The 25,032-nt window shown below is 51.7% G+C and overlaps 1 non-coding gene across 1 annotated transcript; it reads right to left on the bottom strand.

The window, feature by feature from the left end:
- Window positions 1–9,672: 9,672 nt before the first annotated feature.
- TRNAC-GCA lies at window positions 9,673–9,744 on the bottom strand. Its single transcript has one exon. It is a non-coding gene; the product is annotated as a tRNA-Cys (tRNA).
- Window positions 9,745–25,032: the final 15,288 nt, after the last annotated feature.

Here is a 25,032-nt window from a genome sequence, read left to right as displayed (position 1 = left end):
ATGGAGAAGGACTCAGGGCAACAGGTTCCCTTGAAGGAAGAAGTTGCTGGGATTTAGAAACACGGGGAACAGCCGCAAACACGAGAGGATTTTTAACTGACATTTGATAATGACATAGAAAGAGGCAAAACCTGAGCTTTGAGAGCAACGTTCAGAAATGAAAGAGTTCCCAATCTGAGAGATTTTGGATCCATTTTGCAAATTATAGAGAGGTAAGTGGAAAATCAGGGGGATTTTATATCAGTTGTCGATAGGAGGCAAAATCTGAGTGTTTTACATCAATATTTGATAAATGAATAAAGAGGAAATGGGCAACATTTGCAAACATTTTATATCCAGGTTCAAGAATCTGAGAAAAGGTGTAAATCTGAGATTTTCTTGGTATTTTATAATTAGAGAGACGGGGAAATCTCAGGGCATATTCAATTAGAAATAGACAACTAGAGAGCAGTGGGGCAAACATTTAGGTTATTTTATATGAATCTTGGAGATTTGCAAAGAAAATGTGTCACAAACTGCGTATTTGGTAACATGAGAGAAAAACACCAAGATCTGAGGGGATTTTATATTGCTGTTAACGAACTAGTGGAAAAGGGGGACTGTTGGACTGGATTTTATACGACTGTCCAATACATAAACACAAAGTGATGGTTGCCCCACCCCCACCATTCCCATGGGCAGCAGGAAGCCCTTTGAGGAGCTGATTAAAAGGGCAAGGGAGGGGGAGGGGGAGCTGAAAGGTCCCTGGATGAGGGAAGGGGGCAGCAGTGGGGGACAGGCGGGTGACTGGCAACTGATGGTTGGGGGCAACTGTGTTGGTAGTTAGGGGGCAGCAACTGGGATTGGGAAAGGGGGGTCTGGGCAGTCCCCATGGGGGACACGTGCGCCTCCCTTCCCTGCCCGGGCAGAGACCCGGCATCTCCTAGAATATCAGGGTTGGAAGGGACCTCAGGAGGTGTCTAGCCCAACCCCCTGCTCAAAGCAGGACCAAACCCAACTAAATCCCCAAATGGCCCCCGCAAGGAGTCAGCTCCCAGCCCTGGGTTTAGCAGGCCAGTGCTCAAACCACTGAGCCATCCCACCCCCACTCCAGGGGCAGCCATGTGCTGGGGAATGACTCAGGGCAACAATTTCCCACCTGAACAAGGACAAATCGCTGCAGATAAAATGGGTGGGAAAATGCCCCTCAGTAGAGAAGATTTTAAACTAACGTTTGAGACTCATGGGGAGAACGGGGGTAATCGGGGGAGACGGGAGAGCTGATCATTGGAGGGGATGGGAGGGAATCGCCCCAGATTTTATAGCCCCGTGTGAGATACTGAGAGAGAAAAGGGGCAGAACTAGAGAGAATTTGTATCGGGGGCGAGAGGCAAGTGGCACAAACAGGGACAGGATCCAATTAACTCACCTCCCCCCTTCGCCCGCCCGCCATTTCCCCCCCCCCCGGGAATTTCCTGGCTGCACAGAGACAGTTCAACCCCCCCCCCCCCGCGTCCCACTGACCTTCCCCCCCCCCGCAACTCCAGCTTCTCCCCTCCCTGCCTGACACCCCCCATCCCCCCCCACACCACAGGGGATCCCCCCCACCAGGCCCCAGTCTCTGCCCCCCAAATCCCAGCGGTGCCGGGGGCAGATCCTGCTGCAGCTCCACTGGGGCTGAGGCAGCTCTGAGGCTTCTCCCAGGTTCCCCGGGGCAGAGTCACTTTCCTGCCCAGCCCCAGTGCCCCCCCCCGGGGTCTCTCACTCCCCGGGGGGCTCCGTGGGAGGCTGGACACCAGGGATGCAGGACGGCAGGAATGGGGGTGACAGGCCTCCTGTTCCTCAGTCTCACGGCGGGACCGAGGGGGCTCGTCACTCTCCGGCTCGGGAGCGCTGGGAAGACCCGACCGTGGAGGGGCCGTCGCTGGGGGGGACGGCCCCGCGCAGGCGCTGAGCACGTCCTTATATCACTTCTGTGGCGGGAAAAGTGCTGAGGAGATGGAACGCTGAGGGCTGGTTTTGGCGGGAAAAACCGGTTTGGACTGGTTTGAGCCTGTGTCCTGATGGTAAACAAGTCCCCTCTCAGAGATGGAGTCCAGGGGTCAATAGTTCATATGCTCCAGATTGGATCTTATTTTAAAGCCAGTGATTTACTTCATAAACATCTTATTAACCAACTAATGGAACCTATTGAACAGTTCATACTTCTAACACCTAACAATGAGATAAACAAAAGAACACAGACAAGCCTTGTCAGTAACGTTGCAAGGTTCAAGCAGGCTCAGCCCTGGCATTACCACCCCTCCTGCGGCTAGTAGCTGCAGCTGGCTAAGGCTGGCCTCTGGGAACTGGCCCCATGGCTGTAGCCAGAGAAGCTGCAGGTGGCTCTGTGACTACTGGGGCCATTAAACTAGAGCAGCTAAAGACACTGGAGTTCACCTCAAGGAACAGAGGTCACCAGTAGGACAGGAATGTCAGGGGGAACAGGGAAAGAGGGAGCAGGTCAGGCTGGCAGAGGGAGCTTCCAGCTGGGTGGGAGCATGTCCAAAGTGGAAAAGAAACAAGCATGGGGAGAAGTGGTGGTGACCAGGTAGCAGACTAGCATGTAGATGGGAGCAGAGGGAGAGAGGCTGGTGGCTTCAGATTCCCAAGGGCTAAGTCCTGACTTTGGGGAGATGGTGTTTGCAGGTGGCTGGCTCACATGGCAGGACGGGGGCTGAGGGAGGGATCTGTCAGAACTGATCAGGTATCTGCTGGCTTTAGAACTCTGAGCTGAGACTAGGACCACATGCCGTGACTGGTGACATGGGGGGTACTGGAGACATGGCTAGAGAAGGTCTGAATGAGGAAGGAGATAAATCTGTGGGGAGTTTCCTTGATCACTATGAAAGTTCTGCTCACTGTGGACACTGGTAAACCCACATGGCTGTACAGCTCAATAAGAAAACGCGGGGGCTGAGGGAGCTGTGTATGGCAATGCGTACAGTCACGTAGGGGTGTGTGATCAAAATGAAAAATGTCTCTGAGGTTCAGTAGCGGGTATGCTATGGCACCAATGGCACTGCCCCACCAGGCCCACACTCGGAGCCCACAGTGACTACATAGGGGCCTACAAATATGTTTGGTGCTGGGACCCACAGAAGGTTAATCCGGCCCTGACTGCCTGAGCACTATTTCAGCCCCACATTTTTGGGTGGACCTCCCAGTGGGAGCTGCCGAGCCTTCCCCCGCAACGCGCGCACGCGCACACACACACACACACACCCATCCCCCTCCTGGTGTTGGGAGGGGAACAGGAGAAAGAACAAAATAAGCAAGAGAAGAAGAGAAAGGAGGGAGGGAGGGATGGAGGAAAAGGTGAAACAAAAAGGACAAACCCCAATGTCCCCGGTGATTCTAAGGGACAAAATCCCAGGTGCACAATAAAATTCTGCCTCTTTAAGCTCGTGTTTTCCATGCCTAGAATTCAACTCTCACCAAATGGATCAGACTGAACAGGTTTCAAACCTCCAGGAGGCTCTTACCTTCTAAACAGGGACGGCTGTTTTCTAGTAAAATAAGGAAAAGGGAAGGAGAAAACTCGAAAGAGGTTCCTCCTGGCGCTCACGTCCGTGAACCCGAATACTCTTTCAGTCCTCAAAGAGAGACCTGGAGAAGGAGACTTGCTGGAGCAAAGCAGCAGGGGTCTCTGAGGTTTCCCTGGCCCCTCGCCCCTGTCCTGCCTGGCTGATGTCAGCATCTCTCTGTGAGGTCACCACCTCCCCACCACCGTGGACCAATAGTCTGAGGTCCTGCAATAGGCCTTTGTGATGTCACTGTCACACCCCTCCCTTGCAGTGCCAATGTCCTGCCCCTGCCCAGGCACTTTGGAGGTTTGAGCTACTCCCTGTGGATCACCCCACTCAAGGAGCATTTGTTCTAGGCAGCAAGCCAGCTAGACAGGGAAACATCAAACGCTGCTCACAATGCTACACTCAGTTTTTCAGAAATGAGTCGACTTTATGGCCAGAAGAGACCATTAGAGCATCTAATCTGACCCCCTGCATATCACAGGCCTCCTGTAGGACACAAGAGCTACTTTTGGGGCAAACATTCCAGAAAGGCATCTAGTCTCCATGAAATGACATCAAGAGATGGAGAATCTACCACTTTCCTTGGTAGCTTGTTCCTGTGGTGAATCATCCTCGCTGTTGAATATTAGTTGTAATAGGAATTTGTCTCTTTTCACCTTCCAGCCATTGGGTCTTGTTATGCCTTTCTCTGCTCGATTAAAGAGCCCTTTAATACCCAATCTTTTCTCTCCATTAAGGCACTTCAAGACTTCAGTGAAGTCACCTTTCAATCTTCTTTTGATAAGCTAAGCAGGTTGAGCTCTTTCAATAGTTCACTAGAAGGCATTTTTCTCCAGCCCTCAGAACATTTGGTGGCTCTTTTCTGCCCAAGCTCCAATTTCACAACATCTTTTTCAAATGAGGACACCAAAACTGGAGGCAGTATTCCAGTATCAGTCTCACTGATGCCGTGTCACCTCCTGTAACGTTATTGACATAATCTGTAACTGTATAGATCACCGTTGCGACTGCTGTTCTATATTTGCAGCCAATATTGTAGAAAGGTTGTCGTGTAAGGGGTCTATGGAGAGGTTCTGATTGGCTGATTATAATGATGCCATCTCCAGATGTGAATCATTTTTGAAGTTGACGTTATGAATATTGGCTCTGTGCTGCCCGTATTTCAAACTTGTGCTCTGCTTCCAGGGAACACCCCAGCCAGACAAATTGGTGTCAGTTCTGCCTAGCCTGCTTAATGGCCCATTAAGAACCATCAGCTACACAATCGACCCATTGAGAGAAGGCAGATACGCCTTGTGACTCAGCAAGGTCTGCAGGGACCTGCCTATGGACAGAACTCTAAGGTTTTTCTATGCCATGTGCTTAGGGAGATGTATTTTCCATGCCCTGGTTCCTCGCTGACCCAGAGAGAACAAAGGAAGACGAAAACAAAAACCTTCCCCCACAGATTTGAAAGTATTTTCTTCCCTTATCGGTCCTTTTGGTCATGTGCCAACCAGGTTATCTGAGCTTTTTAACCCTTTACAGGGTATTTTATGCTACCTGTAGCTATACGTTTATGACACCCTGTAAATAGCAATCTGCAGAATCTGATCCTGAGAAAGGGCAGGGTGAAGGGAAATGGCTTCAGCAGATTTACTGAGCATGCTCAGTTTATGTGAACATGCTCAGTGCACCATAAGTAGCAAATTCCTACACACAGCAGTTTCTCACACTACACCTGAGGCAGCATTAGGCAGGGGCTTCATTGCTGTCCAGACCCCACCCAAGAGCAGATCCCCAGGGGCTGCGAGACCCTCAGCTTCTGGGACCTGTGTGTGGAGTCTCTCTTCTGCCCACCCAGGGCTGCCTCACCTCGGATGGGCACAGAAAGTGCTTCAGTGAAAGTCTGTCCCTGGAGCAGCCCCTCTGGCGCCGCAGCAGCAGCCCGGAGCTCAGCCCCGGCTCCCAGCGCACACTGGAGGCAGCAGCACCAGCAGTGTCTGGTACCTTCCAAAGCCCGGCCACCAGGAGCTGCCCCACGGCTCTTTTCCTTGTTTTTCCTGCTTCCTTCCTACCAGCCCCCCACTGCTCCAGCCCCTTCCTGGCTCCTTCAAGTCCAACCCAGGCTGCAGCTGCCACACTCACCGGGCCAGGGACTTTCTGAGGTGGGAACTAGCCGCATCTCTGCCAGAGCCCCGCCCCGAGGAGCTGCCCCACCCCTAGGCTGTGCCAGAGCCCCGCCCCCAGGAGCTGCTCCGCCCCTGCCCTGTGCTAGAGCCCCGCCCCTGCTCTGTGCCAGAGCCTCGCCCCCAGGCTGTGCCAGAGCCCCGCCCCCAGGAGCTGCCCCGCCCAGTTTGGTTTGTTTTTTTGCCAGGGTGTGTGTGTGTGTGATCCAGATGGAGTTAGAAGAAGTTGGGCTGCAGAGGCTCAGGGAGATTGAGGGGAACCCCCTGGGTGTCCCAGTGTTGGCCAGGGATTGTACAGCACCTAGCGCAATGTGGGGTCCCAGAGCCGTAACTAGCTATTTTTGCACTCAAAGCAAGAATATAAAAGTGCCTTCCCCCGCTGTGCCACCCAGCCCCCTTGAAACAACGTCCCCAGCACTGCCCGCCCCAAAGAAACAAACCCTCCTTCCCCAGCGCCGCCCCACCAAAACAGGTGTGGGCCAAAAAGGAAGGTTGGGGGGAGGGGGAAGAAATGGCACCCATAGGGTGACCAGATCACAGCAGTAAAATAGGACCTGCCCCCTCCCCGCTCGTCCCCATCATCACACCCCTCTTCAACCCCTAGCTCCCCGCTGGCCTGCTGCGTTCCTCCTAGTCAGTCCCCTACCCACCACTCGCCTCCTTTCACCTCCTCCCTCCCCGGCCAGAAACCCCCCTGCCCACCCCTAGAGCCCCTGCTGGCTCACTGCTCACCTCTGTGCCCACCCGCCACTTGCCCACCCGCTCGCCTCCGACTCGCCTGCCCCCCAGTATAAAGCCTCATTCAAAGACCCAGGGGTCACCATATCACTGCACCCAGCAGTCACTCAGTGCAGTTGTAGCTAAATCTCTGCATTATGCATTTTTGTATAACTTGCCTATGACTTTGTATTGAACCTTGGTAATATGTTATAGGGGGCCCCTAAGGTAGTGTAATTAAGGTAATAGAAAAATGTCTTTTTGCTAGAAGTAGAATAAGATCTTCCCCCCACTTTGTAATCAGTTGCCCTGTGGAGTGAATGAGGTGGGACTGAGGAAGGCAGCACCTCCAGACAGCTGCAACCCTTGGAGAGGGGCTGGGAGCCCGACCAAGGCCAATCAGATCTGGCAAGTGGGCTGGCTAGAGAAGAGCCGACATACTGACGGCCTCAGGGGTTAGGAGCAAGCACCTTCCTGTGGGAACCCCTCTGTGCAGCACTGGGACAACCCCCAGCCCAGAGAAAAGCAGCAAAAAGGACCAACAGACACTGTCCCAGATTTTGAATCTGAGAGATTTGCCCCTCTCCATCCGTCGACTCGCAGCTGACCTCCTCACCCCCCCCCCCGAGTATGGACCCCCCAGGGGTCACTATATTACTGCACACAGCAGTCGATCACTGCAGTACCAAACATTAAAATACTGAAAATGGCGCCCCCCTCCAGCCACCGACTCACCACTCGCCTCCTCATCCCCCCTCCAAGTATCAGTGGCAGCAGGTTTGTAGAAGTTTTGGTGGTGCCCAGACCACTCAGAGCCTGCCCCCCCCCCGAACTCTTCCCCACACTTGCCTAAGGCTCTGCAAGGGAGTTTGGGTTGGGGGAGGAGGTCTGGGGTGCAGGCCCTGGATTGGGGCAGGGGATTGGAGTGTAGGATGGTTGAGAGGTTGCGCTCTGGGATGGAGTCAGGTGCAGGCTCTAGAATGGAGTTTGGGTGCTGGATGCAGGCTCCGGTCAGGGGCACAGGGTGGGGGTGGCTCTAGGCACCAGTAAAGTAAGCAGGTGCCTGGAGTAGCCCATTTGCAGGGGCGGCAGCCAGCAGGGATCGAGCCTGGGAGCGGAGAACCAACAGGGAGCCCTGAGAGCTGTAGTTCCTTGGTTAGCTCCCTGTCTATAGAGCCAGCCCTGGAGCAGGGAAAGAACCAAATTTCCCAGCATTCCCTTGGCTGCTATCAACAGGAAAGGGAGGGGGAGGGAGTATGGTAGCTGAAACCTCATGCTGAAAGTGGAGAGGGGGACAAATGTGCCCGAGGAGTAGGCGGCTTTGGCCCAGAAGCAGCAAAATTCATCAAACATAGAACTGGTTCTGACTTATTTCCTTGGTCTTAAAAGAGAACAACAAGGACCTGAGTCTCCTCCCTGTCAATAACTCCCTGCTCAGCCAATCAGGGTACAGACTGAGGACGGGAGGCTGAGGGTTCTCACCAGAGAGCCCAAAGGATGGCCCAGGTCACTGGTGGGGATCACTGCCCGAGCACTAGTTCAGCCCCACATTTTGAGCACTCTCCCGCAACACACACCCCTCTCCTGGTGTTGAGAGGGGAACAGGAGAAAGGACAAAAGGTGAAACAAAAAGGACAAACCCCAATGTCCCCAGTGATTCTAAGGGACAAAATCCCAGGTGCAGAATAAAATTCTGCCTCCTTAAGTTCATGTTTTCCATGCCTAGAATTCAACTGTCACCACATGGATCAGACTGAACAGGTTTCAAACCTCCAGGAGGCTCTTACCTTCTAAACAGGGACGGCTGTTTTCTAGTAAAATCACTGAAAGGGAAGGAGAAAACTCGAAAGAGGTTCCTCCTGGCGCTCACGTCCGTGAACCCGAATACTCCCTCAGTCCTCAAAGAGAGACCTGGAGAAGGAGACTTGCTGGAGCAAAGCCACAGGGGTCTCTGAGGTTTCCCTGGCCCCTCGCCCCTGTCCTGCCTGGCTGATGTCAGCATCTCTCTGTGAGGTCACCACCTCCCCACCACCTTGGACCAATAGGCTGAGGTCCTGCCAAAGGCCTTTGTGATGTCACTGCCGCACCCCTCCCTTGCTGGGCTAATGTCCTGCCCCTGGCCAGGCACTTTGGAGGTTTGAGCTACTCCCTGTGGATCACCCCACTCAAGGAGCGTTCGTTCTAGGCAGCAAGCCGGCTAGACAGGGAAACATCAGACACTGCTCCCAATGCTACACTCAGTTTTTCAGAAATGAGTCGACTTTATGGCCAGAAGAGACCATTAGAGCATCTAATCTGACCCCCTGCATATCACAGGCCTCCTGTAGGACACAAGAGCTACTTTTGAGGCAAACACATTCCAGAAAGGCATCTAGTCTTCATGAAATGACATCAGGAGATGGAGAATCCACCACTTTCCTTGGTAGCTTGTTCCTGTGGTGAATCATCCTCGCTGTTGAATTTTTGTGCCTTAGTTGTAATATGAATTTGTCTCTTTTCACCTTCCAGCCATTGGCTCTTGTTAGGCCTTTCTCTGCTCGATTCAAGAGCCCTTTAATACCCAATCTTATCTCTCCATTAAGGCACTTCAACAGTTCAGTGAAGTCACCTTTCAATCTTCTTTTGATAAGCTAAACAGGTTGAGCTCTTTCAATAGCTCCCTAGAAGGTATTTTTTCCAGTCCTCAGGACATTTGGTGGCTCTTTGCTGCCCCAGCTCCAATTTCACAACATCTTTTTCAAACGAGGACACCAAAACTGGAGGCAGTATTCCAGTATCAGTCTCACTGATGCCGTGTCACCTCCTGTGACGTTATTGACATAATCTGTAACTGTATAGATCACCGTTGCGACCACTGTTCTATATTTGCAGCCAATATTACAGAGAAGTGGTCGTGTAAGGGATCTATGGAGAGGTTCTGATTGGCTGATTATAATGATGCTATCTCTAGATGTGTATCGTTTTTTTGTAGTTGACATTATGAATATTAGCTCTATGCTGCCTGTATTTCAAACTTGTGCTCTGCTTCAGGGAATGATACCTTTGTTTAATTGATGAAAACATAAACTAGACACTTAGAGGATTGGAACTGATTTCAGCTGATGGACAGGTTTGCTAGGTTTTTATGCATTTGGACAGCAAAATGTTGAGTGTTCACATTCATTTCAAGCATCCTCGTATGGTGGAGCTCCTGAACGTAATGGAGAATGGAAATGAAAATGTTTTTCTTTTCTTTAAGAGGGCACTTGGGTTTGAACCAAGAACCACTTGATCTGCAATCAAACACTCTACCACTGAGCTATACCCCCATTACAACAGGAATATGGAATCGTGATCTCCAGGACTTTGAAGGACAGACCCTGCTTCATCGAGCTCCTTTGCCATTCCCAGACCACAGGTGGTTTTAAAAATGGGGTTTGATTAAACTTCTTAAATGTGGTAAACACCACAGCTTGCACCCCCACTGATATAGCTTCTCCCCATGACAGAGCTGCCACCTCCTGGGGAAGTGGATTGACTACACCAACAGGAAAACTCTCCCCCCTCAGCATGGAGCAGTGGTTCTCAAGCTATGGGTCAGGACTGCAAAGTGGGTCGTGACCCTGTTTTAATGGGGTCACCAGGGCTGGCATTAGACTTGTTGGGTCCTGGGGCTGAAGCCAAAAGTCTGAGCCCCCCCCCCCCAGGGCTGAATCCCTCAGGCTTTGGTTTTGCCCTCCCCCCACTGGGGCTCAGTCTTTGGCTCTCCCCCCCGCCCGAGTGGAGGGGCTTGGTCCCTCTTTCCAGGGCTACGTATTAAGTTATTTTGGCAGAAGGAGGTTGCAGTGAAAGGACGTTTGAGAAACCCTGGCACAGAGCATCTCCATTACTGAGCTGCAGCAGCATAGACTCACTGTTTGAAATATTGACCTGGCCTTAGCCTCTGAATATGTCTAGGCTTGGCTCCCTGTGGCACCGTGGGTGATCAGACCCTGGAAGTACAGCCATGGAGACACCACACACCAGCCTTGCCTAGCTGGCAAGGATCAAACCTTCACAGAAAGACCCCCATGGTTTTCTAGCCCCGCTACCTAAGGCCTCAGCCACAACCACTTAACGCAGAGGCCTTTCTACACTCTGGTTCTGTTCTCACTGAAGGGTCATTTCAATTGTTTGCTCAGACCAGCTTCCCCAGCGCACTCACTGCTGTGCAGCTCTGTACGTGTGGCCATGACTGAACAGCCAGAGTTCCTGCCCATTTCCCTACTGGCTGGAGCATGATTAGAGTGTGTTTGTGGTTAATGACGTTGCTGTAGATTGTTCATTCCCTGCCTTGGCAATTCAGACAGTCCCTTTTCCCGTTGTATTGCCAGCACCTCTGTGAGTCCAGTAACAGAGGCAGGTTTTCTCTGGGCACTGAGATTTTTGAGGGCATTGGTGGCTCCTTTCTTTCCTCACCCTGGAGTAAACTCAGCTTTTTATTCCATCCTTGATGACTCATGGAATAACAACAGCAGCATGAAGAGAAGAGTGAATATCTCACTGCCAGGGGGAAGGTGGACGCATCCCCTCTGTCTGACCATTGCCATTGCAGGAGAGAAGGTTTCAGTGGAATTGAATGCCCTGGCTCAGACAATAGACACAGGGAGGTTTTGCTGTTCATGGATCTGTGCAAAGGAAATTGTGTGTCTGTGTGAAAATGAGGAGGGATATGAAATGCCCACGTGGTGGTGCCTAAGGCAAAAAGGAACCCTAGAGGATTAGAATAGGATAAGTTCTCAAGCAACATGTTTCTTACTTTGCCCATGTGTTAGTTTTGATGATTATCGATTGAAAGATTTTGCCATTGGGTCGTGTGTTTACACAGAAATTGACATTTACCAACAAATACGTATTTCTTCTTAGTCTGCTGGTGGTGAGTTTAGAGGGTCACACTCACTCTTCCCACCCCCCATGCCAGGCCTGTGCTCTCCAGAATGTCAACTTCCCACAGAGCTGGGATCCTTCCCTCATCTCCCCCCAGACCACTGCCCCACCCCCACTTCTGGGGTCCCCTTCCAACACTGTCCAACGCCCCTGCTGGCAGGATCCCTTCCCATTCCTTTCATTTCCTGCCTCCCCTCTGAGCAAAAGCTCTGCATTGTTCCCACACTAGGATTGAACCCAGGCCACCTGGGTAAAAACCAGGAATCCAGATCATGAGACCATATGGGACTTGTATAGTCAATAGCATGTTTACACATTCACACCCAACAATTCAAAGTAGCCATTCAAAAAACCTTCAAAAACAGACTTCAAAGAGAAATTGCAGAGTTACAATTGATTTGCAAACTTAACACCATTAATTTGAGCTTGAATAAGGACTGGGAGTAGCTGGGTCACGACAAAAGCAATTTTCCCTCTCTTGGTATTGACACCTCCCCATCAATTATGGGGAGAGGACCACATCCACCCTGACTGAATTAGCCTTCAACACTGGTTCTCCCCTTGTACGGTAACTCCCGTCACTTCATGTTCCAATCTATATTTATGCCTCTATCTGCAATTTTCACTCCATGCATCTGAAGAAGTGGGCTTTTTACCCACGAACGCTTATGCCCAAATAAATCTGTTAGTCCTTAAGGTGCCACCGGACTCCTCATTGCTTTTAATTCTAAGCTGATCTTAACCCTTTCAGTACCCTTACAAACTCAGATGCTTCTCACCACAGGCTGGCTGGTGGCTTTTCAGCCAGGCTCTCCCCTTTCATCAGCGCTTCAGTTGCTTGGTGTGGGGGTGTCTGTAGATGTAGGTGGCAGAGAGAGATAAAGCCTGGCAAATGTCTCTCCTTTTATCATGTCCTTTCTTCCCTCATGGCTTTCCCCCCCCCCCTTCAGAGTCAGGTGAGCATCACTGCGTCTCTCCAAGCAACTCTGAGCAATTCCCCTGGGGTGTCCTAATGCAGGTGAGTCATTGCATTGTAGCTCCCTTGCTGGACAATGGCTGTCGATGGGTTGTTTGACACCCTGTCCGGGTGTTGGTTACTTTCCTTGCTGTTGCCACTGGGGAGCTAATATTTGGCTGACTCCCCCACCTTACAGCACAGTGACAACCACACTGCACAATTCTCATAACTTCATATGCATGAATGGTCTACATCTATGGGTAGAGAAATTACTTTCAGCAGATCATATCCTTTCCCCGATACCTTACAAGTCATGCTCTATATGTAAGATCACGATGATATGAAAATGAGGATTATGGGGGTTACAGCCGCTCCCCCAAAGGTATAGAATGTCACATGAGATTCTATGTTCATTTGTTCTGTAACAGCATAACAGAGATCCAGTGACTGACCAATGGCATTTCCAAGTGCTAAAATAGCAAGCGATGTCGGTCTCTCATTGGCCATCAGCGACTGAAGATGTGGTTTAATGAGCCGGAGCTTCAAGGCGAGGGTGGCTCTGTCCACTGCCTTCCATTGCGCTGCTGGACCCAAGTCCCTGATGGCCAATATGTGACGCTGGGAGAAGAGAGTGGGGTCCAAGTGATGGCAGGACTTTTGCCACCAGGGTCTAGCTGCCCAACTTCCTCCTGGTACTGCTGGCCCCCCGTCGCCTTCAGGTAACACAGGAACTAAGGCAGGAATAGGGTGAGGAAGCAAGTAAAGCCGAGCAAGGAAGGCAAAAGTGAATCTTGTCTTCATGGGCCGCTCGCAATGACGTCCTTTTTCTGTGCCACAGCTGACAACAACATCCCAGACAGAAAAGCAGGAGGCCAAAAAGAAACCGAGCAGCTGCTGAAGTAGTTCAGTTGGGAGCGTGCTAGACTAACAGGCTCTTCTGTCCCCCTGTGTGCACGAGTGGGATGTTTTCTGAAAGTGCAGCAGTGCCTTTAACTGCCACGAGTCCCTCCTTTCAGGCTATGCAGCAGGAAAAGACAGCATGGGCTTCTGCACCGAGTTGGCCCACCTGATCTTTCATTCTTCTCTTGCTCTTTGTCAGCAAGGGGAAGAAAAAGAAGCTATCCCTCAAGCTGGAGTCACAAGGGCGATGTAAGGACGACTTCCTGAGCCCCGGCTCCCGTCCTCTGCTCTGCCAGCTCACCTATTGAAGGGCTGCCACCACTTTCTCCAGGTTTGTCCATCGGTCTGTGCCAGGGTGAGCAAGAGCCAAGCAGATGGAGTTTCTGTAGTATAGTGGTTATCACATTTACCTAACACGCAGAAAGTCCCGGTTCAAAACGAGGCAGAAACATGCTGGCTTCCTTTTCCCAGATCCCCTTGCTGTTCAGGAAGATGCTCCTCCTTCTCCTATTGGCCTGTCCCTGGGATAACTCCAACCCCCGCATGACAGAGGGTGCTGACAGCAGTGGAGAAAGCACCTTGGCGTCACGCTGGAGAACCTAGAGGAGTGCGGCGTGTCACCTTTGGAGGCTTGTGGCTTGGCCTCCTCTGCTGTTGGAGGTTGGCTGGTGGAGGCCGGCTCTTCCTGCTGGCCTCCTCTGCGTGACTTGCCAAAGGAGGAAGTGAGGCAGGAATGGGGCAAATAGGAAAGTCGAGCTGAGGAAGGCAGGGCAGAAGCTAAGCGCCTCTGTGTGGCTAAGTGGGGTTAGTAGAGCATCACCATTCGTTCTGCAAAGCCGGGGGAGGTGCGGTTGGCTGCTGGGAGGCAGAATCCTGTGCCTGCCTCTTGGCTTCCCAGGGGTGGCTCCTTGCAGCCCAGGAGAAGCGGGGTTCTGGGGGGAAGGAAAAGCAGCAATGGCGAGGCTGAGTGGGCTCCTTTCTGGCCGACATGGTGGGCTGTGGTGGGTTTGGGAGTTGCCTGTAAGCCATAAGTGGACTTGGTGGAGTGAAAACCGCTGCTCCATTCTGGCTGACCTGGGGGAGCCATTAATGACATGGGAGTGGGGGCAGGGCACTGGTAACTTACTTTGATTTTTTATGCCTACCACTTATAATCCTTAAAACTCCATCTTTCTGTAGTTAATAAATCTGTTTTATGAAACTGGTGTATTTTGCTTGAAGTTTTTGGGAAATCTCAGCTCCATTACAAGGCTGGTTCATGTACTATTCATAGTGAGGGAGGGGTGGACCCTGCATAATAAACTCACTATTGTGTCATACAGGAGGCCTGTGATATGCAGGGGGTCAGATTAGATGCTCTAATGGTCTCTTCTGGCCATAAAGTCGACTAATTTCTGAAAAACGGAGTGTAGCATTGGGAGCAGCGTCTGAGATTTTCCTGTCTAGCCGGCTTGCTGCCTAGAACGAACGCTCCCTGAGTGGGGTGACCACAGGGAGTAGCTCAAACCTCCAAAGTGCCTGGCCAGGGGCAGGACATTGACACAGCAAGGGAGGGGTGTGGCAGTGACATCACAAAGGCCTTTTGCAGGACCTCAGACTATTGGTCAAAGACTATTGGTGGGGAGGTGGTGACCTCACAGAGAGATGCTGACATCAGCCAGGCAGGACAGGGGCGAGGGGCCAGGGAAACCTCAGAGACCCCTGTGGCTTTGCTTCAGCAAGTCTCCTTCTCCAGGTCTCTCTTTGAGGACTGAGGGAGTATTCGGGTTCACGGACGTGAGCACCAGGAGGAACCTCTTTCAAGTTTTCTCCTTCCCTTGTAGTGATTTTACTAGAAAACAGCCGTCCCTGTTTAGAAGGTAAGAGCCTCCTCGAGGTTTGAAACCTGTTCAGTCTGATCCATCTGGTGACAGTTGAATTCTGAGCATGGAAAACTCGAGCTTAAGGAGGCAGAATTTTATTGCGCACCTGGGATTCTGTCCCTTAGAATCACTGGGGACATTGGGGTTTATCGTTTTTGTTTCATCTTTTCCTCCATCCCTCCCTCCCTCCCTCCCTCCTTTCTCTTTGTCTTTTGCTTCTTTTGTCCTTTCTCCTGTTCCCCTCCCAACAGCAGCAGAGGGGTGTGTGTGTGTGTTGCGGGGGAGTGCTCTGCAGCTCCCACTGTGGAAGGTCCACCCAAAAATGTGGGGCTGAAATAGAGCTAGGGCAGTGATCCCCACCAATGACCTGGGCCATCCTTTGGGGTCTCTGGTGAGAACCCTCAGCCTCCCGTCCTCAGTCTCTACCCTGATTGGCTGAGCAGGGGGTTATTGACAGGGAGGAGACTCAGATCCTTGTTGTTCTCTTTTAAGACCAAGGAAATAAGTCAGAACCAGTTCTATGTTTGATGGATTTTGCTGCTTCTCTGCATTAATGGTCTCTGAGCAGTTCATGATTCTCTCTAACATTGCAGTTCTCCTCAAATACTTGCTGAATAATTCCTGTGCACTGTTGTTGGTCTGGAGCTCATCACAGAGCACTTTATTCAGGTCATTCAGTGTCTGAAATTCAAGATCCGATGGTTAGTTTGAAAATCAGGGCTCTTGGGTCCTATTCCCAACTCTGCCCCTGACTGGCTGTGTGACCTCAGACAAGTCAATTCTTCTTTCTCACATGTAGCTTCTCCCTCTTTCAAGTAGGGATAATAATGATCTGCTCCTACCTAGCTCAACACACTAACTCTTCCCCAAGACACACACACTGTCTCTCCCCACACACACACACACAGTCTCCACACTGCAGTTGAAAAGCAGCTGGCAATCTAGTAGGATGCCCATGGAACAACGGGAGAGAGAAACCTGCATCACTGAAAGTGCAGCCATGGAGACACCACACAGCAGCCTTGCCTAGCAGGGGCAGGGGGGCAAGAAGGGACATCGTCCGAGCTCCCTGCATCCAGGTCACGTTCCTCAGCCGGGCTGCGTCAGGGGAGGGCAGAGAGCAGCAGCTTCTGATGCTCCCCTCACAGCCCAGCCCAGGTGGGGAAAGTGACCAGGACGCAGGGAGCACATAGTGTTGCTCCTCGCTCCCCCCACCCTCTATGGGGCCATGGAGGAGCATTGGGGCAGGGGAGAGCAGTGAGCACCTTTGCACGGCCACACGGTGCCCTTTGACCCCCTGGAGCCCTGGGCGGCTGCCAGGGGGCCCCACCCCTAAGGCCGGCCGGGCTCCCCAGCACAAACAGCAGAGACACAGGGAGACTGGCCACCCACTGAGCAGAGGTAGCCTGGGTGGCTCGTAATGGAGGCTCGGGGGGGGGCTCAGCCTCCCCAAACCTTGCCTTGCCAAGGGGGCAGTGGGGCCCATGACTAGGGGCCCTGGCCAAATTGGGCCCCCCTGGAAAAGTCTCCCCCATGTCAGCCCCAGGGCTGGAGGAGCTCCCGCTCCCTGCTACGGCCCGGGGGCTGCAGCAGGGGCACAGAGCTTCTCTGGTCTCGGGGCCGCAGCGGGGCAGGGGTAAAGGAGTGACGGGGGGGCCAGCGGGGGATGGGGTGGAACAGAGGTCACAGTGGGTGGGGCCGTGGGTGGAAGGTGTGGAAGGGGGCGGAGCCACACACAGAAGTGGGGGGGGCAGGGTTCCGGTGCTGGGGCCCCCGCACTTGTTCTCCCTTTCCCTGGGCTTTGGCATCACCAGCCCCTGCTTAGCGAGTAGGGGTCAGTGGTCCCCAAAATGTGGGTGTGACTCCTAGGGGGACACAGAGGAAGATTGATGGGGGCACCTCAGGGCCTGAGCCAGCCCCCATGGAGGGCAGGGAGGGAGCCCCACTCAGCCCCACTCTGTCCCAGCTCTTCCCCAACCCCACCCTCAGCCTGGGCCCCTGGCTCCCAGCCCGGCCTCGACCCCCTTACCCCTGTCCGCACCCCTCTCCCCAGCAAGCACCGGCCCCACTCCCAGCCCCGGTTCTCGACCGCGGCTTCCGAGGGGCCACAGCCATGGATACGAGGGCGCAGTGTGAAATGTTTGGGGACCACTGGGTTAGGGTGACGTCCTCAATCACTTCTCTGCCGTCCAATGAAAGCGATTCCTCACCCACCCCTCCGTCAGGACGGCCTAGGTACGTTCTGCTGCCCTTCACTCATACAGGGAGGAGAATAACATTTCATTCCACTCAATCCTGAAGTGATTTGCAACCCACCACCCTCCCAAACTGGTCATTTTGGGGAAGCGACCCCTCATGCTGCATAGCTAGGCAGAGTAGGGGTGTCTATGCAAACACGGCCTGTTCCTGAAGTCTTCCCCCAGCTCCTCACTAGATGTGAGGGGGGAGCTCATTCAGCCCCTGCTTACGCTTAGTATTTAAAAACTCCTTAGTGGCCCTATCTCTGCTGGCCTTAGATTTCTCCTCCTGTCCCCATTTTAGCAGCTCAGATGAGGTGGGTGAGTGGTTAAGGTGATGCTGCTAATCCATTGTGCTCTGCACGCAGGGGTTCAAATCCCATTCTCATGGGATGCATTTAGTCTTCACCCTCCTTTATAGACAACCATCTCCCCCCTTGGTACAATGACAGATCAAACAATGTTTCTTGCAAACAAAAACCGTCTCAGAATCTCAGCTGCCTCCCTCGCTTGCTTTAAATAAAATGTCTAAATCCCAGATTTCTAAAAAAATTCTCTAGTCCAGCATATCTTAGTTTTTATCTCAAAGGGGAACAGCCTCATAATCTGCCCGAACACCCTGGGACCTCCCCAAATAATTAAAATACCCCCAACCTGAGCAAGGCCACAACAGTGAACCAGAGCTAGTGTCTAGGCCAAGCTGTTCTGAAGGAGGCAACTCAACCATTTCCTCTCTGCTTCCCTTGGCAAAGTCTGACTGAGAAAACAAAATTCCCCAAACTGAAAATTTTCTGCTGAAAAACCACTACTAGTCTGTTTGGGGACTTTGGTTTGAATGTACTATTATTATTCTCTTCTGACTTCTGAATCAGTTTTGTCATCCAGGTGTATTGCCAGTTGTTGAGTTGTGGGGGAGAGAGGCCAACTCATGATGTCTCTACCCCGCCCCCCCTTTCATAGTTTCTTCCAACTTGCTAGGAAGTCCCTTTGCTAGGATGTGAGTCAAGCAGTGTCCATTGTCTCTGTGCTGTCTCAGAGAAGTCTGCATTGTACACGGCTCCTGGGATAGTCCTTGGGAGTGTGGATCCCTTTAATGGGCCAGCAGCGAGTCTGGCTCCTCCATTGTCACACCTGAAAGGCTGGTGGTGGGCATTTCCCAACCTCATCTCAGTAACACACACAGAGCAAAACTTCCCAGCCAATGCTACACACACAATCCAACACAATAGTAATGTTCAACAGACCAAGACTTTTGAAATGACACCTCACCAGGCAGACTTTGTACAAACCATATCATCATTATAGGAGAGTGCTGAATATGGGGCTTCCAGGGTGCTGCTTTGAGCACAGCGTGCCACACCTGGGCTGACATTGCAATGGAGACGTACCCTTAGAGTCCATCTCTCCTGGGATAAAGATGGCAGCGTGGCTGGCCTGGACCATCTGACATGGGCTCATGAAGCTAAAGCTGAGAGGCTAAAAACTGTGGTGCAGATATTTGTGTTCACACTGAAGCCTGCGTTCGGAAACCCTCACCCCTCGTGGGGTCTCAGAGGTTGGGCTCAAGACCATCTGTCTGCATTGTAATTTTATACTCTTGCAGCCCAAGCCGCATGACCCTGAGTCAGCTGACCTGGGCTTTGCGACAGGTGCCCTGGGTGTGTTAATCGCAGTGCAGACATAATGTTAGGCTACGTCTCCAGTGCAATGAAACACCCATGACTGGCCCGTGTCACATTAATCAGGGTCATGCGGCTTGGGCTGTAAAGTTGCAGTGTCCGTGTCTCAGCTCAGGCTCCGTCCCCTGCTCCAGGAGCCCAGAAGGTTGGGAGGGAGTTTAGCAAGTGGAAATGGTAAAACCGCAGGGGAGTATTACCCTGGACTTACGGCATTACTCCATTGGTCTGTCTGCTTTGGGGCAGGGACAGAAACAAGTCCTGCTGCATTTGTCATTTCAAAGGGCGGTTTAGGATTTTCATTCTCAGACACAGTGCACAAAACAGGACTCCACCCTCGGCATAAACTAAACGAGCTGTCCATAGAGTCTGGCAGCCACAATGAGCATTTGGTGTGAGAGCTCAGACCTGCCCCTGTCCCAGAGGGACGGGGTCGTCTGTGAGGGGACTGGCCCACTGACCTATCAGCTCCTAACTCCCAAACTTTCAGTAACTCTATCATCAGTGCCTGTGAGTGTAATTTAAACCAGAAGAAAAACCACAGTAGGCTAGACTGAAGGTCCATCTAGCTCTGAATCTTGTCTTCTGACAATAGCCAATACCAGGTGCCCCAAAAGCAACTCAGTAAGGTACCACTGGAACTTGAACCCAGGATCCCCTGTATACAAAACAGTGGTTTTAGCCAGCTAAGCCATGGTGCCTACAGTTGCTGAAGGGATCATGTCTGCACACACCTGGCTCACTGCCAACCTCCATCTGGGCCTGACAAGCTTTGCTTCTGTTTGGATTCAGTAAAGCAGAGAAGCAGGGGAAGTTTTACTCCCAAGGTTCTTTGGACAGGTCTACACTACAAAATTAGATCGGTGTAACTACATTACTCTGGGGTGTAAAAAATTTACCTCCCTAAGCAATGCAGTTATATCAGCCTAACCCCGGTGCAGATAGCGCTGTGCCAACAGGAGGGCTTCTCCCAACAACATAGCTTGGGGAGGGGCTTGGTTAGTGAAGATGAAGAGAATAGGTGGCCCATGGCTCTTGCATTTGGGGAGGCTGGGTGTGAGCGCTGGAAGCTCCCTAGAAGTGGGGGGCCCATTGGTGCCCAGACCATGGCACTGCCCCCCACCCTTCTCCTCTCTCTGAGGCCCCCCCTGTGCTCCCCCCTTGCTCCTGTTTGGCCACTTCCCACCCCCGCTCTTCCTCTTTGGCTGAGGACGGCTGAGCCACCTTTCGCTCGCTCCTCTCCTCCCCCAAGGCCTTCCTGCCTCCTGCTCGTGCCTCTCCACTCCCTACCACACGGCCTGCCCACCAGCCGCCACCACCACCTCGCTGACCCATCCCTGCAACCCACCCTGCCCACCACCCACCCTTCTCTGCCCCTCCCCTGAGACCTGCCCTGCCCACTGCCCCCACCTCCGAGACCTGCTCTGCCCACCGCTCGAACCTCTCTGCCCCTCCCCTGAGACCCACCCTGTCCATGTCTTTCTTCGGTCATCTTTTGTTATTCCATGAAACATCAAGAATGGAATAAAAAACAAAAAGAATGGAATTACTCCAGAGTGAGGAAAGAAAGGAGCCACCAACCCCCTGGCATTGCTGCTTTAGTTAAAGTGTTTAGTTAAAACAGCTATTGAATGTCCTCCCTATGCCCCTTGTGTCACCAGAGCACATCCCTGCTAGCAGTTCTTGGATGGCAACAGAGAGCAGTGCACTGTGGGTAACTATCCCACTGTGCAACTGGCTGCAGGGTGTTTTGGGAAGGGTTTGCAATGCCTCACGGGCTGGTACAGCATCACATGATGCAGTTTCTCTATCCCACCGTTCCATGGGCATCTTACTAGATTACCAGCTGCTTTTCAACTGCAGTGTGCGTGGCAGGGGAGAGACTCTTTGTGTGGGGGGAGAGACAGTGTGTGTGTTGGGGAAGAGTGAGTGTGTTGACCTAGGTAGGAGCAGATCATTATTATCCCTACTTGAAAGAGGGAGAAGCTAAGGCTGAGAAAGAAGAATTGACTTGTCTTAGGTCACACAGCCAGTCAGGGGCAGAGTTGGGAATAGGACCCAAGAGCCCTGATTTTCAAACTAACCTTCGGATCTTGAATTTCGTACACTGAATGACCTGAATAAAGTGCTCTCAGATGAGCTCCAGACCAACAACAGTGACAGTAATTATTCAGCAAGTATTTGAGGAGAACTGCAATGTTAGAGAGAATCATGAACTGCTCAGAGACCATTAATGCCGAGAAGCAGCAAAATTCATCAAACATAGAACTGGTTCTGACTTATTTCCTTGGTCTTAAAGAGACCAACAAGGACCTGAGTCTCCTCCCTGTCAATAACCCCCTGCTCAGCCAATCAAGGGTAGAGACTGAGGAAGGGAGGCTGAGGGTTCTCTCCAGAGAGCCCAAAGGATGGCCCAGGTCACTGGTGGGGATCAAATAAAATTCAGAATAAAATTCGGCCTCCTTAAGCTTGTGTTTTCCATGCCTAGAATTCAACTGTCACCAGATGGATCAAACTGAACAGGTTTCAAACCTCGAGGAGGCTCTTACCTTCTAAACAGGGACGGGTGTTTTCTAGTAAAATCACTAAAAGGGAAGGAGAAAACTCAAAAGAGGTTCCTCCTGGCGCTCACGTCCATGAACCCGAATACTCCCTCAGTCCTCAAAAAGAGACCTGGAGAAGGAGACTTGCTGAAGCAAAGCCACAGGGGTCTCTGAGGTTTCCCTGGCCCCTTGCCCCTGTCCTGCCTGGCTGATGTCAGCATCTCTCTGTGAGGTCACCACCTCCCCACCACCTTGAACCAATAGGTTGAGGTCCTGCCAAAGGCCTTTGTGATGTCACTGCCACACCCCTCCCTTGCTGGGCCAATGTCCTGCCCCTGGCCAGGCACTTTGCAGGTTTGAGCTACTCCCTGGGGATCACCCCACTCAAGGAGCGTTCGTTCTAGGCAGCAAGCCGGCTAGACAGGGAAACATCAGACGCTGCTCCCAATGCTACACTCAGTTTTTCAGAAATGAGTCGACTTTACGGCCAGAAGAGACCATTAGAGCATCTAATCTGACCCCCTGCGTATCACAGGCCTCCTGTATGACACAATAGCTACTTTTGGGACAAACACATTCCAGAAAGGCATCTAGTCTTCATTAAATGACATCAGGAGATGACGAATCCACCACTTTACTTGGTAGCTTGTTCCTGTGGTGAATCATCCTTGCTGTTGAATCTTTGTGCCTTAGTTGTACTATGAATTTGTCTCTTTTCACCTTCCAGACATTGGGTCTTGTTATGCTTTTCTCTGCTAGATTAAGGAGCCCTTTAATATCCAATCTTTTCTCTCCATTAAGGCACTTCAACACTTCAGTGAAGTCACCTTTCAATCTTCTTTTGATAAGCTAAGCAGGTTGCGCTCTTTCAATAGCTCACTAGAAGGCATTTTTCTCCAGCCCTCAGGACATTTGGTGGCTCTTTGCTGCCCCAGCTCCAATTTCACAACATCTTTTTCAAATGAAGACACCAAAACTGGAGGCTATTCCAGTATCAGTCTCACTGATGCCGTGTCACGTCCTGTTATTGACATAATCTGTAACTGTATAGATCACCATTGCGACCACTGTTCTATATTTGCTGCCAATATTGTAGAAAAGTTGTTGTGTAAGGGGTCTATGGAGAGGTTCTGATTGGCTGATTATAATTATGCCATCTCTAGATGTATCATTTTTGAAGTTGACGTTATATTGGCTCTCTGCTGTCCGTATTTCAAACCTGTGCTATGCTTCCAGGGAGACAAGTTGGTGTCAGTTCTGCCTAGCCTGCTTGATGGCCCATTACGGACCATCAGCTACACAATCGACCCATTGAGAGAAGGCAGATACGCGTTGTGACTCAGCAAGGTCTGCAGGGACCTGCCTATGGACAGAACTCTAAGGTTTTTCTATGCCATGTGCTTAGGGAGATGTATTTTCCATGCCCTGGTTCCTCACTGACCCAGAGAGAACAAAGGAACAAGAAAACAAAAACCTTCCCCCACAGATTTGAAAGTATTTTCTTCCCTTATTGGTCCTTTTGTTCATGTGCCAACTAGGTTATCTGAGCTTTTTAACCCTTTACAGGGTATTTTATGCTACCTGTAGCTATACGTTTATGACACCCTGTAAATAGCAATCTGCAGAACCTGATTCTGAGAAAGGGCAGGTTGAAGGGAAGTGGCTTCAGCAGATTTACTGAGCATGCTCAGTGCACCATAAGTAGCAAATTCCTACACACAGCAGTTTCTCACACTATACCCGAGGCAGCATGAGGCAGGGGCTCCATCGCTGTCCAGACCCCACCGAAGAGCAGATCCCCAGGGGCTGCAAGACCCTCAGCTTCTGGGACCTGTGTGTGGAGTCTCTCTTCTGCCCACCCAGGGCTGCCCCTGGGGTCCCTCTGGCCCCTGGCCAGGGGCAGCAGAGCCTGGGACTGGGTCCAGCTGGAGAAAGTCCCCACCTCGGATGGGCACAGAAAGTGCTTCAGTGAAAGTCTGTCCCTGGAGCAGCCCCTCTGGCGCCGCAGCAGCAGCCCCGAGCTCAGCCCTGGCTCCCAGCACACACTGGAGGCAGCAGCACCAGCAGCGTCTGGTACCTTACAAAGCCCGGCCACCAGGAGCTGCCCCACGGATCTTTTCCTTGTTTTTCCTGCTTCCTTCCTACCAGCCCCCCACTGCTCCAGCCCCTTCCTGGCTCCTTCAAGCCCAACCCAGGCTGCAGCTGCCGCACTCACCGGGCCAGGGACTGTCTGACGTGGGAACTAGCCCCATCTCTGCTCCTCCTCCTGCCCCTGTGTGTCCCACAGCCGCTGCAGGGACTGACCCGCACCCAGGCTCTCGCTCCTATTAGCGCTCACAGGGGCCAATCCAGCTACGGGAAAATGAGCACCCCTGGGAGCAGGGAAGTGACCAAGTCTCCCTGCCAGAGGGTGGGGGAGGAGGAAGAAAGGGAAAGAGGAGAGACTGAAAGGGGATAAGGAGAAATAAGTGGGGAAAGCAGCACCCAGCTCTTTTCTACTGGATCACCCCTGAGCAGATTGCTCCTGAGCTCTGGGTAAATAGCCCCCAGTGTCTCCCAGATCCCCCTGCTCCCAAGGCAATGCCCATAGGGGTCTCCTTCCTGCCAGGCGTGATTACAAGTAGGTGTAGGTGTCACCCTTATGCCATGATTGGAGAAGGACAGCAAAGTTTGGGAACACGCGTCTGTATTTCCAGTCCAGTGTGACAATCCCGGCTCCAGGAGGGGTTTGTTCTCTGCTCCTGCTGGATGGGCACAGAATGGGGCAGCAACAGGTTTGTGTCAGTTTTTGTTGCTCCACGTTCCTTAACTTAGAACAGTGTGAAATGAAGAAAATGGAGAGTGAATTAAAGGGAAATATACAAAGAAAAGTTCCAGCCCCTGTTGCTTATTGAAAGAAATGACTCAATTTCCCAGTTACAGGTTTTATTAACATGAACAAATAAAGCCAAGAGCGCACGACACTAAGGCTAAATGACTATAGACACCACTCAGCTAAGGGTTAAACAACACAGTGATAAAGTTCTGGCCAAATCAGGAAATCAATGAGTTAACAAGGATATTGCGCTGGAATCAAGTCGTCAATTTAGTCCAACCATCAGATTAATACAGCAGAAAAACCAACCCCTATAAATCCTAAAAGAGCAACCCAAGAAGGCAGGTGCACATTTAGTGATGCCGAAACCCCAGAGATTTTTCACCCAGGCCTTGCAACCCAGATTTAGCCAGCTGAATATTTCAATACCGAAACCAAATCATTGCTGACATTTAACCCACAACCTCAACGCTAATTCGTTTTCTCCTTAGATTTCACTATTATGTAGCTAATACTTCTCCTCGCCCTCTCGCCCCAAAACACACACAGACCTTAAGAGAGACATTAGTAAAAGAAGTTCAAACAGCTCTCGCTGAACAATACGTATCTGACCACTCAATTCCTTGCGATGCTTGCACAGGTGAGGAGCATGCATTCTGTCATTTCATAGGGCAGGGTTTTAAGGCTGTTAAGATTTGGG

The sequence above is a fragment of the Mauremys mutica genome, unplaced genomic scaffold, assembly GCF_020497125.1.
Source record: "Mauremys mutica isolate MM-2020 ecotype Southern unplaced genomic scaffold, ASM2049712v1 Super-Scaffold_100191, whole genome shotgun sequence".
Lineage (NCBI taxonomy): Eukaryota > Metazoa > Chordata > Testudines > Geoemydidae > Mauremys > Mauremys mutica.
Note: the sequence above shows the minus strand (reverse complement) of the source record. Positions and strands in the feature narration are given on the sequence as shown.